This window comes from Polypterus senegalus, chromosome 4, assembly GCF_016835505.1.
Source record: "Polypterus senegalus isolate Bchr_013 chromosome 4, ASM1683550v1, whole genome shotgun sequence".
Classification (NCBI taxonomy): Eukaryota; Metazoa; Chordata; class Cladistia; order Polypteriformes; family Polypteridae; genus Polypterus; species Polypterus senegalus.
The window spans coordinates 51,414,686-51,430,609 of NC_053157.1; the positions used below are offsets into that span (position 1 = coordinate 51,414,686).

At 38.6% G+C, this 15,924-nt stretch overlaps 1 protein-coding gene across 1 annotated transcript in view; it reads right to left on the reverse strand.

The window, feature by feature from the left end:
• pstpip2 (proline-serine-threonine phosphatase interacting protein 2) overlaps positions 1-15,924 on the reverse strand; it is a 175,388-nt gene that overhangs the window by 129,242 nt on the left and 30,222 nt on the right. The window lies entirely within an intron of this gene.

Genomic DNA, 15,924 nt, shown 5'->3' on the forward strand with positions numbered 1-15,924 from the left:
AGCAACATTTCATCAGGTCTTTCTTTCTGGAACAGGCAAATCATGATCCCATTCCAGAAAGAAGGATTAGTGATTTATCCACATCTTTGACCTCATGGATCACATAGTCCTGGCTTGATCTGTTCCAGAAATGCAGGTTTGGCTAAATCCAGGTTTTCAGGAATGGAATTAAACGATTTTCAGGACTCCTGATTTACTTTAACCAGAATTTGCTATAATCCTGCTTTCCACAACAGACCCTGGTCCCTTATTTCCAAAGCACTGCTACATTTACAATCGTACAGAGTACACACATAAGTCAAGCCATTTTAGCCCTTCCCAGCAAATCTTTCCTCAAATTTGTTTTTGTTTCTATGATATCCTTCTGGTATTGCCTAACATTTTTTTACATGCATACTTTCAATGACTTCATATCCATCATTGTTTGAATGTATCATTTTTGATATACGGGCGGCACGGTGGCGCAGTGGTAGCGCTGCTGCCTCGCAGTTAGGAGACCCGGGTTTGCTTCCCGGGTCCTCCCTGCGTGGAGTTTGCATGTTCTCCCCATGTCTGCGTGGGTTTCCTCCGGGCGCTCCGGTTTCCTCCCACAATCCAAAGACATGCAGGTTAGGTGGATTGGCGATTCTAAATTGGCCCTAGTGTGTGCTTGGTGTGTGGGTGTGTTTGTGTGTGTCCTGCAGTGGGTTGGCACCCTGCCCAGGATTGGTTCCTGCCTTGTGCCCTGTGTTGGCTGGGATTGGCTCCAGCAGACCCCCGTGACCCTGTGTTCGGATTCAGCGGGTTAGAAAATGGATGGATGGATGGATTTTTGATATACATTGTATACACAGTGGCATGAAACACATTTGTTTTTCAGTCAAAATCTGATCTAAGCATCTATAAGCAGGATGCATTATAGGTATTGGAACTGAATGAGAACTCAGATCTGGATATAAATGATTTAAAGATCAGACTCCACTTGTCTTCAATTTATCTCTCTCTAGACAAAACAAATTATAAGTGTCTATACTTTACAGAATGTAATGATTTAATCCTCACTGTGACTGCGCTTTTAAAGTGTCTAGATCCAGTAATGTAGTCTTATGAAGAAGATGAATTTTAATGAAGTTTTATTCATTAAAATCCCACTTTTTGTTGTGATACTACCTACATTTAGTTAACAATGGTGCCTTTTGATTTTATTGAGCTTAAACGTGGATGGTGATATGGAAGAACATTTCAGACAACACTAAAAAAAAAAAATCAATAAATGGTCAATTAAATAAAAGTACTGTGAAAAGTGACAAATAATAAATAATAACAACATGAAATGTGTGTATAAATATTAAATATTCCACAAAACACATTTTTTGTTGCTTACTTTGTATGTGTTTTGTTAATTATTTCTTCATTTATTTATTTCAGTGGCACCGCATACAATATGATGTCCCTTTCATTCGTCAAAGCTGAGGGGGTGTGTTCTAGCAAGTACTCTTTTTTAATTGGTGAATCATCGGTAGCCTGGATGAAAACCTTCAGCCATCGAGTCCCACAATAAAAGGAGATACTTCAGATGCAAAGTCCTAATGAGGAATTCAGTGTTTCTTTATTTAAGGTAGCCACTTCATACTGTAAGATTGGGTAACTTTTTTTTGCACTTGTGTTTAAACTGCACAGTTACACATTTGAATATGCGCATGAGCCACTGGATGTCCAAGTCAAGCAAAGCACATACATCCACTCCGTGGCCAATTCCATAATCAAAAAACAGTGCATGACAGAGCCTATCCTCTCAACTTTGACCAGTGAAAGTGACAGTTTTCATTTCAGGGCTTGTTTCTTTTTGCAAGTGGTGTCAGTATAATATATAAATGTATAGTAATATAAATGTAAAGTATATTGTGTGACACATTGAATTATTTTCACTCACATTTTATGTTGTTATTATTTATTGAATGTCACATTAAACAGTACTTTGATTCATTTGCATATTTATTTACTTTTGTCCAAAGTATTTTTCCGTATGGCAGTGATGATAAAGTGTTTAGTGTTGCTGTCCCATAGACTCGTAGTCCTGGGTTCAGCATCACAGTCCTCTCCTGTTCCCACCTGTGTTTTTCATCCTCATACTACATCAGGTTATTTAACATCACTAAACTGGCACAGTGTGAGAATATGAAGAATGTGTGCGAAGTCGATCAAAGTTGGCACCTGTCACTCACCTCGTGGTCTCATGGTACACTTCAACCCTGCAATGATGGAGAGGATTAAGCAGGTTCAACAATGGATGAATGATTTTGGACAAAGATTTGGCTGTTCCCTCAATAGCACAATGAACAAAAAACAATGAATTTCTATTTGATTATAACACTTAAACATTAACCAAACATTTTCCTTTTAATGTTTGATAATGAGTGTGATACCCTATAAGAGAAATGTCTTTCAAAAAACCGCCATTAACACCAACACAAAAAATAGTTACAGTAAATCAAACATCCCTCTGTTTCATTGCTAAATAATCACGTTCTGTAAACTATACCTTTATCAACTCCCACATTTCATGTTAAAGTTTCTTTCAATGTGTTTTTGGCCAGTCGTTGGTTTTCCTCCAGCTATACAAAGCAAACCACACTGCTTTTATCCACTTCACAGGGTGGCAGAGTACAGCACAAAACACCTCACCAATAAAGCAAAAATAATAACTCTCTTCTAGATGTAAATAACCCTTAAACACATGAAAGACATCAGTGTTCACCCTGAACAGCAGAAAGACCAGATCAGCTACAAGGCCCAATCATATTTTGTCCCACGCATAACACGTAATTTTTCTGTGGTCTTTTTTTTTTTTTTGCAAAATAATGACAGAGAGAGCACAAGATAGTCACAAAAGTGGCTTGATAAGGAAAGGTGATGTCCCTGGTGACACTGGTGGAACAGGAAGGTCTTCTGCTGTGTATTGTACATAATTATGCTTCAGTTTAAGGGTAAGCGTAAAAGGGAAATGGAAAGCAGAACCTAATCAAGTTCAGCACCAGCAAATGTTGCAATACAATACAGCACAAACTAAGAGGCAAAGTAAAGATAGATAGATAGATAGATAGATAGATAGATAGATAGATAGATAGATAGATAGATAGATAGATAGATAGATAGATAGATAGATAGATAGGCACAAAGCTGTTCCACAGAATGTGACAGACAGACAGACAGACAGATAGATAGATAGAGCACTACATGACCTGTATTGCCTCACTGTTCACAGTTTTGTTTTTGCGGTGTCTCTGCAGTGTCTACAGTCAGTACAGTATTAGTCAACATAATATTACCAGTCCCTTACTATACTAAGTAACATTCTTCTATAACACTTACCATGCAGCCATGATTTCCATAAATGTAATAACCATTCAGGACTTTATTATTGCAAATGTAATTTTTTGAGGCAAAATACTAAATTCTTCGATCCTGTGTTGTGTTCTGTTAAAAATTTTCAACTTAGTTTCCTGTGGCATGAACATATTGGGTTATTAACCTTTGTTTAATTCCAACTACTAAATAAACTGAAGAAAATAAATTGAAGCCACCGCTTATGATATTTAGCATGAAATGCAGGAAAGAAGCTGAATGGGATCCTTTAAAATTATCAAATGTATAAATGGTGATTAAGGTTTAAAATAACTGCGTTGCTTACACTGGTGGTGACAAAGGAGACATAAAAGGGAAAAAGAAATCCTGAGTGTACAAATCTAACTCATATACATAAAGAAACAACAAAAGTAAAATGGACAAGCTGGCAGTCAAACATTTTAACAAGGAAGAGAAACACATCCTAGTCTGTAAGCTCTGGCTGGGAGACAAAGTGAAGGCATCCTCATACAACTGACGTAGCTTTTAGGTGTTGCATGAGGAAGTAACTGGCTTTTGGCTTAGGGGAGCACATTTCTTTGCCTGGCACACATTTACATAATGTTGCAGTAACAGGCAATCTGTCCTGTGTCTGCAATTATTATTCCCTAATGTTAACTCTCTTACATTAAGTTTAAATTGTTTATTAGTTATTTTTATTCTCACACATGAATAATTTTATTAATGATTTTTAAATATCTGTTAACATTCATTTATATGGACGATGGTGAGTGTTTGGACCATGCCTGCCCGCTGGGCTTAAAACAAATTCTGTACTTTGTCGGTAGAACTGTTTTGCTAATTATTATAATGAAAAGCAATTTACAAAAGGGAGACAATTAGTTTCATTATTAACAATAGAAAAATAGTTTATTGTTCACTTGGATTTGCAGTGAAGACCTTCTGGAACGTACGTATGTATTGTCTGAGGTTATTTTGTGGGTGCATGTTTTATACATTTGTAGTCATTTGTTAATATTGTGTTTGTAAATAGCTTTGGTGTTTTGTAATATATTCAGTTTAGTTTGACATTTCCCTGGTGTGATTGTATTGATACCGAAGTGGTAAAATGTAAAAATACAACTGGGCTTAGATGCTGGACTAATGTCATCAATCTCCCATTTTTAAAGCATAGCAATACAATTACTAAGCAAATCAGTTTGTGACTTTGTTAACCCCCAAAGTTGGGGCTTCACTAAAGGATGAATATTTCAGACCCCATCAATTTTGATGGTGAAATGTCAATTGGGGACTCTGCACCCCTTCCTGCAGTAGCAAATAAACCTGAGGTCATAGAACATATTGAAAGGATGTCTATAACAAGAGGAAATGTGTCAAAATTGTTTTTAGGTAAAATGCAAGCAAGGCTTTTATCACTATTATCCACACTCCATTTTCAACACACTGTATTCTGAGGGTGCATTCGTAAATTTCTTTTGAAAGGCATGTTTACAGGCTGATAAAAAAGTCACATGTAGTGGAAAATGTAGGCTGCAACATCTGCATTGCTTCAACTTCCTGTAGAAATATGAAAATTCTCTTTTTTTAATTTGACAACAGTGTCATTAGAAATGAAAATGTACAGCTTAACTGTTCTAGCCCTAAGACAGATAAATGGATTTTATTATAATAACTAGCAATGTACAACTGAAGAATTTATTAATTGCTTGGACTTCAGTGCAGAAAAGACCAGAGGAATACGTAATCAGTCTATATTAAAAACAGCTAAAGATAAAAGACAGTAAACATTCAAATATAAAATGGTTAACTGCTAACTAGGAACGTTTAAGTATACAACTACACAAAATTCAATTTACATTTTACATGGCCTTTATCGGAGAATGCTTTCTGACAACTAAATTGGCTTGTCCTTTAGATGCTCAAAATACCAGGCCTTACCAAATCAACAAAGAGCAAGTCAGCTCAATACTGTATTTGTCTACAAGGATGATAAGAGTCAGGGTCACTGACCACTGTAAGATGCAAGAAAATGCAGAAGTGTCACATGCAACTTGAGAGATACGAGTTCAGGAAGAGTTCATAATTAGCAAAACGATTCTCAAATCCTCCTACTGATGTTTCTCAATTGGAGGCTCATTTCACACCCATTAGTCCCCTCAATGTAGTAAAGTCCAATCCAAGTAGCTAGGGCTTTCCAATTTCTAAACCTGACATGAAGATGGATTTCATAGTTTTTCATGAAACACCGAGTCATGTCACTTGCATAAATTCTCAGAGGATTCTGTACTTATGGTTGATCGAGTTGACCGAGTATAGGAGTCAGGTGGAGAAGACAGTTTCTTTGTGTAAAGAGAACTGTCTGCATCTTAGCATCAGAAAAACCAAGGACTGGTTACTAACTTTGGTCGCATGAAAGAGCCTCTATGTCCAGTCACTATTCAAGAGTGGATGTAGAGGTGGTCCACGCCTATAAGTATATGGGGGTCCACATTAATGACAGGTTGGACTTTTCTCGGTCACAGAGGAACTATATAAGAAAAGGGGAGAGCAGGCTCTTTTTCCTTAAGAGACTGCATTCCTTTAATGTGGGAAGTGACTTCCTTCACATCTTCTATAACTCTTTGACTGCAGGTACAATTTTTGACCCTGTGGTGTGCTGGGCTGGTAACATCACTTCAAGAGAGGCCCACCAAATCAACAAGCTAATAAAAAAGGCAAGTGTGGTTATAGGATGCACTCTGGACCCCCTGGAGGTCAAAGCGAAGGAGAGAATTAAAACCAAACTGAGTTCCATTATGAACAATGCTGCACATCCTCACTCTGACACACTAACACTGAGGATTTTCAACCAACGAATTATTTAATAGAAGTGTGTCAAGAAACGTTACTCTGGCTACTTTATACTAACAGCAATATGTCTGCTTAATGCCTCACAGGGACTGTGACAGACAGAATGTTTCGCTTTTTTTAATTTTCTTTCTTTAGAGTTGCTCTGGTGTGTGTTCAGATCAAAGTATGCGTGGGTATATTTATTTATTTATTTGCTTATCTACCTATTTATGTATTTATTTATTTAAAGAGCTTCTGTAAAAAGCCAAAAATAACCTGGGGACAAATCAAGTCCTATCTATCTATCTATTCTAGTTGTAGTTAAACATAATTTAATCAATCAAATTAGCCTAAAAATGAAAAATGCTGTTTTCACTTGTGACATTTTGCCTTAAAAAAAGCTTTTTGATAAATCATACGTGTGATTTTACGAATAACACTTCAACAGGAGGTACTTTGTCCCATCCCGGGTATGACGTTAAACTGCAAGCGGTCCTCTAACTTGCAGGGAAATCATGGAGGTTGGTGAAAGGATTGGCACTCCAGCCACCATAAAAAAAACTTCACTCAGCTGTGAATCAACAGACAGGACTCCATTTTGCTCTCCGCGGGATTAGCTTTGCTAAAGCCGCCCATAGGAAGGCTGCTTGCTTCATGAAGGGGATGGGGGAAAATTCCCGGGAGCCCCATCCTCCGAAAGAGTTGAAACTGTAAGAAACTGCATCCTGGGACTGAGGATTCTCATGGAGCGCAAACGCGAACATTGGCAGTTTCTTTACAGCCTTTGTTGACTTTCGTAAAGCGTTCGACTCAGTTGATCGTGCTGCTCTGTGGGACATCCTGAGGGTTCACAGGACCCCTTCAAGGTTACTGAATGTCATGGCCTGTACAATGGTACTCTGAGTGATGTGCAGAGTGGAGGTAGAACCTAAGGATTTTTTTTCAGTTGATTCTGGGGTTCATCAGGGGTGCGTTCTTGCTCCTACTCTGTTCAATGCTTGCAGCTGTGGAGCATCTGTTGGTGAAGAAAGATTCACTGATTTTGACTTTGCTGACGATGCTATGATCTTCGTGGAGTCAATGGAGGCTCTGATCAGGGCTCTCAAGAGACTGAGCAAGGAGTCTGAGAGTCTGGGCTTGCGAGCGTCCTGGATAAAATTCAAGATCCAGGCCTTTAATGACAGCATTGCGTCTGTCTGCGGAGAAAGTGTCGAGCTTGTCGAGAGGTTTAATTACCTTGGCAGTGACATTCATATCTTTGGTGACTCTTCCTATGAAGTCAGTAGATAGATTGGGAGAGCATGGGGGGTCATGAGGTCACTGGAAAGGGGTGTGCATCACTCCCCGATATCTAAAAGGACGAAGGTCCAAGTCTTTAGAGTCCTGTTGCTTCTCGCCTTGATATATGGTTGCGAGACATGGATGCTATCCAGTGACCTGAGACGAAGACTGGACTCCTTTGGCACTGTGTCTCTTCAGAGAATCCTTGGATACAACTGGTTTGACTTTGTGTCGAATGAGCGGTTGCTTATGGAGATCTGATTGTGGCACATTACCTGCATTCTGAGGAAACGTTAGTTACGGCACTACAGCCATGTGTCGTGATTCCCAGAGGGTGATCCGGCTCGTAGGATCCTCATTGTTGTGGACCCGAGTGGCTGGACCAGGCCAAGGGGACACCCATGTAATACCTGGCTTTGGAAGATAGAGGGTCATTTCCGGAAGGTGGGACTGGAGCTGTTTCGTCGTATGTTGGATGCAGCAACACGCTGTACCAGTGCATGCTCCCCAACTTGACTTGACTTGATACTTTGTCGATATCATTTAAAGTATTTGTTTACTACAGTACCCAAAAAATTAGTCATTTTGACTTGTATCAGTGACAAACTGTCAGAGTTTATAAGTTCGGATTATAGCAGCCAAATATTAAGTATAATAATTCACTGAAACTTTACAGACTTGTTGAAACAGTTAAACTTTAAGGACTGGTAAGTTTTTAATTATTTATTCACAGCAGAACATTCTCAAAACAACTGTCCAGTTCGAGGTTGTAGGGGACAGAGCCTATCAGAGCAGCATAGAGCTTGAGGTAGCAACAGACCCATAAGTTCCAGTCCACTGCACACATTCATACTATCAATAACTTAAATTATTTTGTTGAAAATCAAAAGGAAGGCCAGACTACCCAAAATAAAAGTGAAACAGACACAGAGAAAGTGTGAAAACTCTGCACTAACAGAGAATCAGGCATGATACTCGAACTCTGAATCTGTGAGGCCATATTACTAACCACTGTGCTACCACCATAATTTATCATAATTTTGTTTCCATAACTTTTGACAGGGTCAAAAAAAACAATTCCAATCATTTTTTTTTTTACTATGAACGTTATCAGTAAAACTACAGGGCATGCACTCACAGGCACAGACACAAACACAGACCTCAAATAAATGCACTTGAGGTTATCTGTCCACGAAATAAAACTGAAATTAGAACTAATCCTAAAGAGATAAAGCACGTGAGCTGTGAGTCCTAGCTTTGTGAAACAAGTCATTTCCAGTAAGTGGCTACATGCTAATTTAAATATTTTTACTCAAAGAAGTATTACAGATTAAAGTTAAATACTAATTAAAACTTGTAGATTTAATACTGATATAGCATGGTTGCAGAATACAGCTTGTGACACTTCTCTGCCCACAAACCACTTTTAGGAGGCTATGAATTTAAGCACACATGGTTATTTGTTGGCACATTTTACTTCTGCTCACTGTGTTTACTACAAACCTGGTCTTGATTTTGGATTCAGAACGACACAAGGCGGTTGCCCAATTAGCAAGAGATTGTTAGAATAAGGACACGACTTGGCTGGCACTGGACAATTCTAAGCCCCACAGAGGACCTCTGGGGAAGAAGGGACACCCACAATGGCAGCAGGTGAACTCCACAAACATGCCACAAGTATTGGAAAGGCGGCTTGCAGGCAGTGTGCTCCAGCAGAACAACAGACAGGGTCATTAGCACAAGGGTGAGAGAGTTGCATCCTGGGTAGGAATAGGCAATGTTCCTTCTTAGCACAGGGGGTCCTCAATCACGGTCCTGGAGAGCCACAGTGGCTGCAGGTTTTTGCTCCAACCCAATTGCTTAATATGAAGCACTTATTGCTCAAGTAACACTTCTGCTTCACTTTAGTTGTCTCACTCATTAAGATTTTAAACACTTACTGCTTATTTTAGTCTTAAACAGCCATAGTCTAGGTTTTTTAATTGCTCCTAATTAGCAATAGCATGCAAATGACAAAAGAGACCAGCATTTATCTATTTAGCTTATTACCATTTGCACCTGTTTGGTTTAATTAAATACTTGGAAGGAAAGTGAAGTGAAAGGACTGAGAATTACTCATCCGTTTAAGAATTCAAATCATTTGGATGATATCCTTAGAAAGAAAAACTAATCTAGGATATGAGAATGACCTGACAGGGGACAGTTAAAGCACTAACAAGCCATGAAATTAAATTATTGGAAAGAACTGCTTTCTAATTAAGCAACAAAAACCTGCAGCCACTGCGACCCTCCAGGGCTGTGATTGAGGACCCCTGTTCTAGCAGGTTACCCAGCAGGTAACAGGGATGGATGGTCCTCTGAAGTAGAGAGAAATAGTGAGGCTAGGAAGGAAAGGTAAGAAGTTTCATCACCTCTTGGTTGGCAGATGGCACACATGGTCATAGGTTGGGAATTAACAGTGCAACCACTCTGCCTTGTAAGAGCAACAGAAGTTTCAGCAATGCAAGGACATCAGCAGCCATTAGAGAGCTTCTCAAGATTGTAATGTTCTGTGGCTGTTCCCTGGTCAAACAAGCGTTGACCTGTCATTTGGTTGGGTGATTCTGAGATCAAAGAATTTTTGTTTTGTTGTGTTTTTATGAACATTTCTTTTCTGAAGTCTTTCTCCTGAGACACTCTGTTGCTTTGTATAAACATCACCATTTCTGTTGTGCAGTTGGTAAGCTTAATGGTAGGAGGTGCACATCGCATGATGTCAGTGTCAAAACGGGATAAAGGTCAGCATCACACATTTCCCAAATCATCTGAGTATACATATATGTTTAAAGAATTTTGCATGTGACTTATTATACTAATTTGTTTTCTTAGATATGGTTACCTGACTTTGATGCTTGTTTCTTATTTAGTCGTCTTCCTAGCTCTTGACTCTCTAAGTCTTGTTCTGACCCTGATTTATCCTTCACGTTTTGGGCTCTCTTTAAACCCCCATTTGATTTTTTTTTGTTAAAATCGCATAACATTCCATACAAATAAATCAAGTTTTACAAAAATAGATTCAAAACAAATCAATCCCCACCCCTGAGAAATAGAGCTAGGCCAGCAGAGTAAAACTTTAAGCTAGTAAAAATAAGTAAATAGATAAATTAATAAAAATAAATGGAGTAAAAGAGGGGAGAAAACCTGCTTCCTCAATTTAAATGCTTATTCTAAAATGCTATTGATTAGATCATGCCAGGTTTTATAAAAGTTCTGCACAGATCCTCTAAGTGCAAATTTGATTTTTTCCAGTTTCAATTAGTATATAACATCAGTTACCCACTGACTTAGAAAAGGTGAGTTATTATTCTTCCAGTTGAGCAAGATAAGTCTACGTGCCAATAGTGTAGTGAAGGTAATCACCGTTCATTTGTCCTTCTCCACTTTAAACCCTTCTGGGATTACACCAAACACACGTGTTAATGGGTTAGGAGTGATTGTGACACCACGTCTGTCTGATAGGTTTTTAAAGGTTTTAGTCCATAATGATGTTAATTTGGTGCAGGCCCAAAACGTGACCCAGTGAGGCTGGAACATTATCGCATCTGCTCTGGAAACATTTTGGACAAATTTTAAACAAGATAGGTGTGCTTGATATATAATTTTGAGTTGAATAATTCTATACTTTGCACATATGGAGCTCAAGTGAATTGTGTGCATTGAAAATCCCATTTTCTTACATACTGGCATTGACTTTTGCTTGTTTTCCTGACTCCCTGTCTCTTGAGCCTAAATTAAATCCCATCTATGACTGTTTCTTTCTATGCAGTTATTAAAAAGATTTGGAGGCCAGTGTCATAGAAATTGGGCTCCAAAACAAAAGAGTTACACAGGGAATATATTTAAAGATTTTCTGAACTGCGCCCTGTGGTGGGCTGGCGCCCTGCCCGGGGTTTTGTTTCCTACCTTGCGCCCTGTGTTGGCTGGGATTGGCTCCAGCAGACCCCCGTGATCGTGTAGTTAGGATATAGCGAGTTGGATAATGGATGTTATGAACTGGCAGAGGACCATGAATTCAACAGGAAACTGAGTGGAGGGTCAAAAGGGACTGGCAAAGGCCTAATATAAGCACAAGCAAGAAGTCAGCAACCAAGAATCTGTCCAAATCAAAATGCCAGTCAAATTACAAAATTAAAATGAAGGTCAAATAAATAAATGGCATGATGGCCTTATACTAGTTAGTTTTGATTGCCGTAATTATAGTAATCTTCGTAGTTTGTTTTTCACTACTTATTACCCTTTGGCATTGTGTATGGGTGAGGTTTTTAACGTTGTTTAAAATTACTAAAACTTAACTCTTTTAATGATTTACCAGATTGATTGCATTTTTGATTGGACAGTGTCATCTTTATTTATAGGAATGTGTGCTTGATTATTGCATTACAGCTCTTATAGTACATAAAGCATATAACTCAGACTAAATAAAATGTACTTATAAAAAAAGCCACTTCTCAACCAGAAGCAAAACGAGTTCAATGAGTTTTCGTAAGGACTCAGGTAGCTAAAGGAAGAGAAGCCATGCTGAAGACGGTATATATGACAATGAGAGACAAGTTGCAAAGGACATGCATGCCGGTGGTACTGCGCTGAACAAGTGAACAACGGTTTTGATCCTTAAAAGACAGGCTTTTAACAACTAAAAGGATAGGCCTAGTAAGACTACAGAGTTTGTTTTCCTCTCCTCCAGAATTTGTTTCTGCTCTTCTACTTATAGTACTCACAGAATAACCATCAAGGTTTTAGCTTTTCTCACACCTATAACTGTAGTGTTGGTTTAAGCTGACAAACAGCTATGGAAAATGAGACAAAGGTAGCAGATGCTGGAACATGAAAGCAAGAGCAAACTCTGACACACAAAAGTAATTCTTTATTTTTGAAAGGGGCGAAATGCCATAAACACAAGAAGTAAACAATGGCACAGCAATTGCTGCTGCTGAAAAACACACCAAGAATTTGTTTTGGACTTGTAATGAGCAAAAAGATAAAAATGCATTTGATGAGAATGAAAAAAAGATGCAAGAGGAAGCAGAGCTTGCTAGCAAAACCGGTTGCGTGTTTTCACTGCCGTGCATTTTTCAGTTGCAGAGCAATTCAGGAATACTGGGCTCCTTTCTTTATTGCACTACTCATTACCCTGTTTTCTGCATGCCACATTAAAATTAAGAATGACTCTACATAGAGATAACCAACCCTGAATAAGACAGACAGAGTTTTCTAATGATGCAACTGGGTTGTAACAAACACTTGTAGCCACTGCGGCCCTGCAGGACTGACGTTGCTCACCACTGGTGTACTGTAAATTGTGCAGACCAACATGGACTGTGGTGTCTATTTTAATTTTAGCTCAACAGGGCCTGATGTCTGGGCTGTGTTTCCCTTCTAGGTTTTGCTCAGATTTTTTTTTTTGCTTTGTTTTGTATTTAACACAAGGGTGGGTGGCAGGAGTTATTTTTACTGTTATTACTTTTATTATTGTTGTCTTCTTTTGACTTATTTTATGAGATACCTGATGATAATTTGATAAAAAAAATTAAAATAAATCAGTTTTTTAGATGCAGTCCCTACCTATTTTTTTTATTTTTTTTATTGATTTTATTTGAAGAAAAAAAAAACATTCCATATTATACAACAAAGAAAAAATCAAATTTAGCAAACCAGAATTCAACCTCCGCCCGGGAGAAAGAGATGAGAGTCAACAGCCTGGACAAATCTTTAAAAACAACAAAGAAGGAAGAAGGTCCTTCTCCCAGATCTAAATGCTTAGAATAAATTTTTATTTTAATTTCAGCATGCCATATTTTTTCAAAAAAAAAAGTTTTCAACAGATCCTCAAACTGAGAATTTCATTTTTTCCAATTTCAAATAGTATAGGACATCAGTTACCAGCTGAGTTATAACAGGTACACTGGGATTCTTCCAATTGAGCAAGATAAGTCTACGTGCTAGAAGTCTGGTAAAAAGGTAATTACAATCAATTTGTCTTTCTCCACTCTAAGCCCATCTGGAAGTCCACCAAACACAGCTGTTAATGGGTTAGGAGGGATTGTGAGTCCAAGGCTGTCTGAAAGGCATTTAAAGATTTTGGTCCAGAATGGTGTTAATTTGGTGCAGGCCCAAAACATGTGACCCAGTGAGGCTGGGACTTGATTGCAGCGTTCGCAGGTTGGATCTCGACTTGGGAACAATTTGGACAGTTTTATGTGAAACAGATGTGCTCGATATATAATTTTGTGTTGAACAATGGTATGCTTTGCGCATATGGAGCTTGTGTGAATTCTCTGCATTGCTACCTTCCACTCCTTTTCTGTACTCTTGGATCTTTGAAAGGGAGGGACTGTAAAATGGTTTTAGAACCATGTAGTACTTTATATGTGGTGTAATTGTGCACTACACACTCTGAGCAGCATGTTCTTTTATTTCTACCCTTCACGTTTAAAGTCTAACTTGTTCTGAACTTTTTTTACTGTACAAATGCAGACGTATCAACATAAACACTTGCAGTTTAATCCAGCTCAGTATCAAATCTCACTTTAAATGCTGCTTGATATTTATTTTCTATTATTATGATTGTAATTACAGTTGCTTCAAATTTGTAGGGACGTAGTGAAACATGATTTGAGGCTGCTGCCTAAGAGATCTAGAAGACTGGTTTAAATAAGTTAGTAGTCATTAACTGTGTGCAGTTGGCATGTGGTACCCTTTTCAGTTTCATGGTGTAGACATGCATCAGTGTTTAATATCAGGCACTGTGAATTTAAATAAGGACAGGCGTCACATATGCTTTCCTTCTGAGCTTTAAATGAAAAATAAAAGGGCTTCTTGTTCACTAGATTTTTACCCAGTTCACTAATCTATTTGGTTAAAGAGATTAGGCTGTGATTTGACTTTAATGTTTTCTTGTCCAAGGTAAAACCCTGCTTGCCTTTAGAATTGTTGGCTAGCACTTTTCACATTCCAGTTAGCCTTGCTTTTTGGCGTTTTTCTTTACCAATCTGACTACTAAACCACATTAATAATTTCACACTTTTTCAGCTGCGATATCAAATAACTGAACTTTTAGAAATCAAGAGATCTTTGTATCATTGATTCCATATTAAATTTACAGTGTTCAACTCCTGCACAGATTTCCTAGTTTAGACTCTGGCTTCAGTGTCTGGCCAGCTTCACCCCACTGGCTCTTGTGTCTAGCCCACCATTACAGAAACTGATATTTACAGAAACTCTGCAAATATAAATGAAAGGGTAGGTCTGTGTACATTGTGTGTGTTTCGTTACTGTGACTCATTAGTTATTAAGCATGACTTGATAACAGTTTATGTTAAACACGTTTGTACACAAAGCACAAAGCAAATACTGTATAAGGAAACGTATACATCTAATATAATACACTACTCGATGTTACAGTCAACATGAAACAAAAAGCAGTTTTCAGATTAAAACGGAGAAAGAAAACCTTTATAGTCTGCTTAGCCACTAAGCAAAGTGAAATCATTTAAATGACACCACAGACTAATTATTAGAAAACAAGATTTCATCATCAGGAAAACTAAGACAAGAAAAAAAATAGCACAGCTAAATAAAAATGCCACATGTTATATGTAACAGAATTATCTTCAGTTTAACAACTTTTGGAGTTGCACAAAAAAAACAGACTATAGCCTCAGTCCTTACAATGTATTTATCCTTGGAAATTAATATCTAAAGTGATATTTTGTGACTGGGTGTTTTTTAGGAAACAAAAAGTATATATGTTACTTCAGAGTCATACCAATAAACACCTGAAGATAAAGATTCCTTTCGCTTGTGACAGATGGCTGGGGCTCCTGCCCAGCCGGGACGCCTAGAGGATGGAAGGACCGGGAGAGGAACAATATCTCCCTCAGGACATGAGAGGGCAGCATCCCTGGTTTGCATCGGGACTACAAGATCGGAGCTTAGAAGCTCAACCCTGTTGGGGCCCGAGGCCGCTGCCAGGGGGTGCCCAGATGGTTACGGAGTCATGGACCTGCAGGAACAGGAACCAGGTACACCTGGGATGCTTCTGGGTACCAGGAAGTGCTGCACGAAGGATATCAGGGAGCACCTGGAGCACATCCGGGTGAACTGTAAAAGGGCCCACCTCACTCCATTCGAGGAGTCGGAGTCGGGAGGCAGAGAACAGAGCTTGCGGGAGAGGAGTGGAGGCGGCAAAGGAAAAGAGAGTAAAGACAAAGGAAAGAGGAGGAGAAGAAGAAAAGGACTGAGCAGTATTTGAGCATTGTTGGTGGTTTGTACACTGTGTGTGCTGTGAAGAAACTAAAAACAGTGTGTGCTTTTGGACGTGTGTGTCCTGGTGTCTGTCTATGCATCAACAAATGCCAGGTAAACAGAGCAAAGCATTAATAAAATGACCAAAAATCACCAACAGCTCAGTAACAGAATTAACAAAGAAAA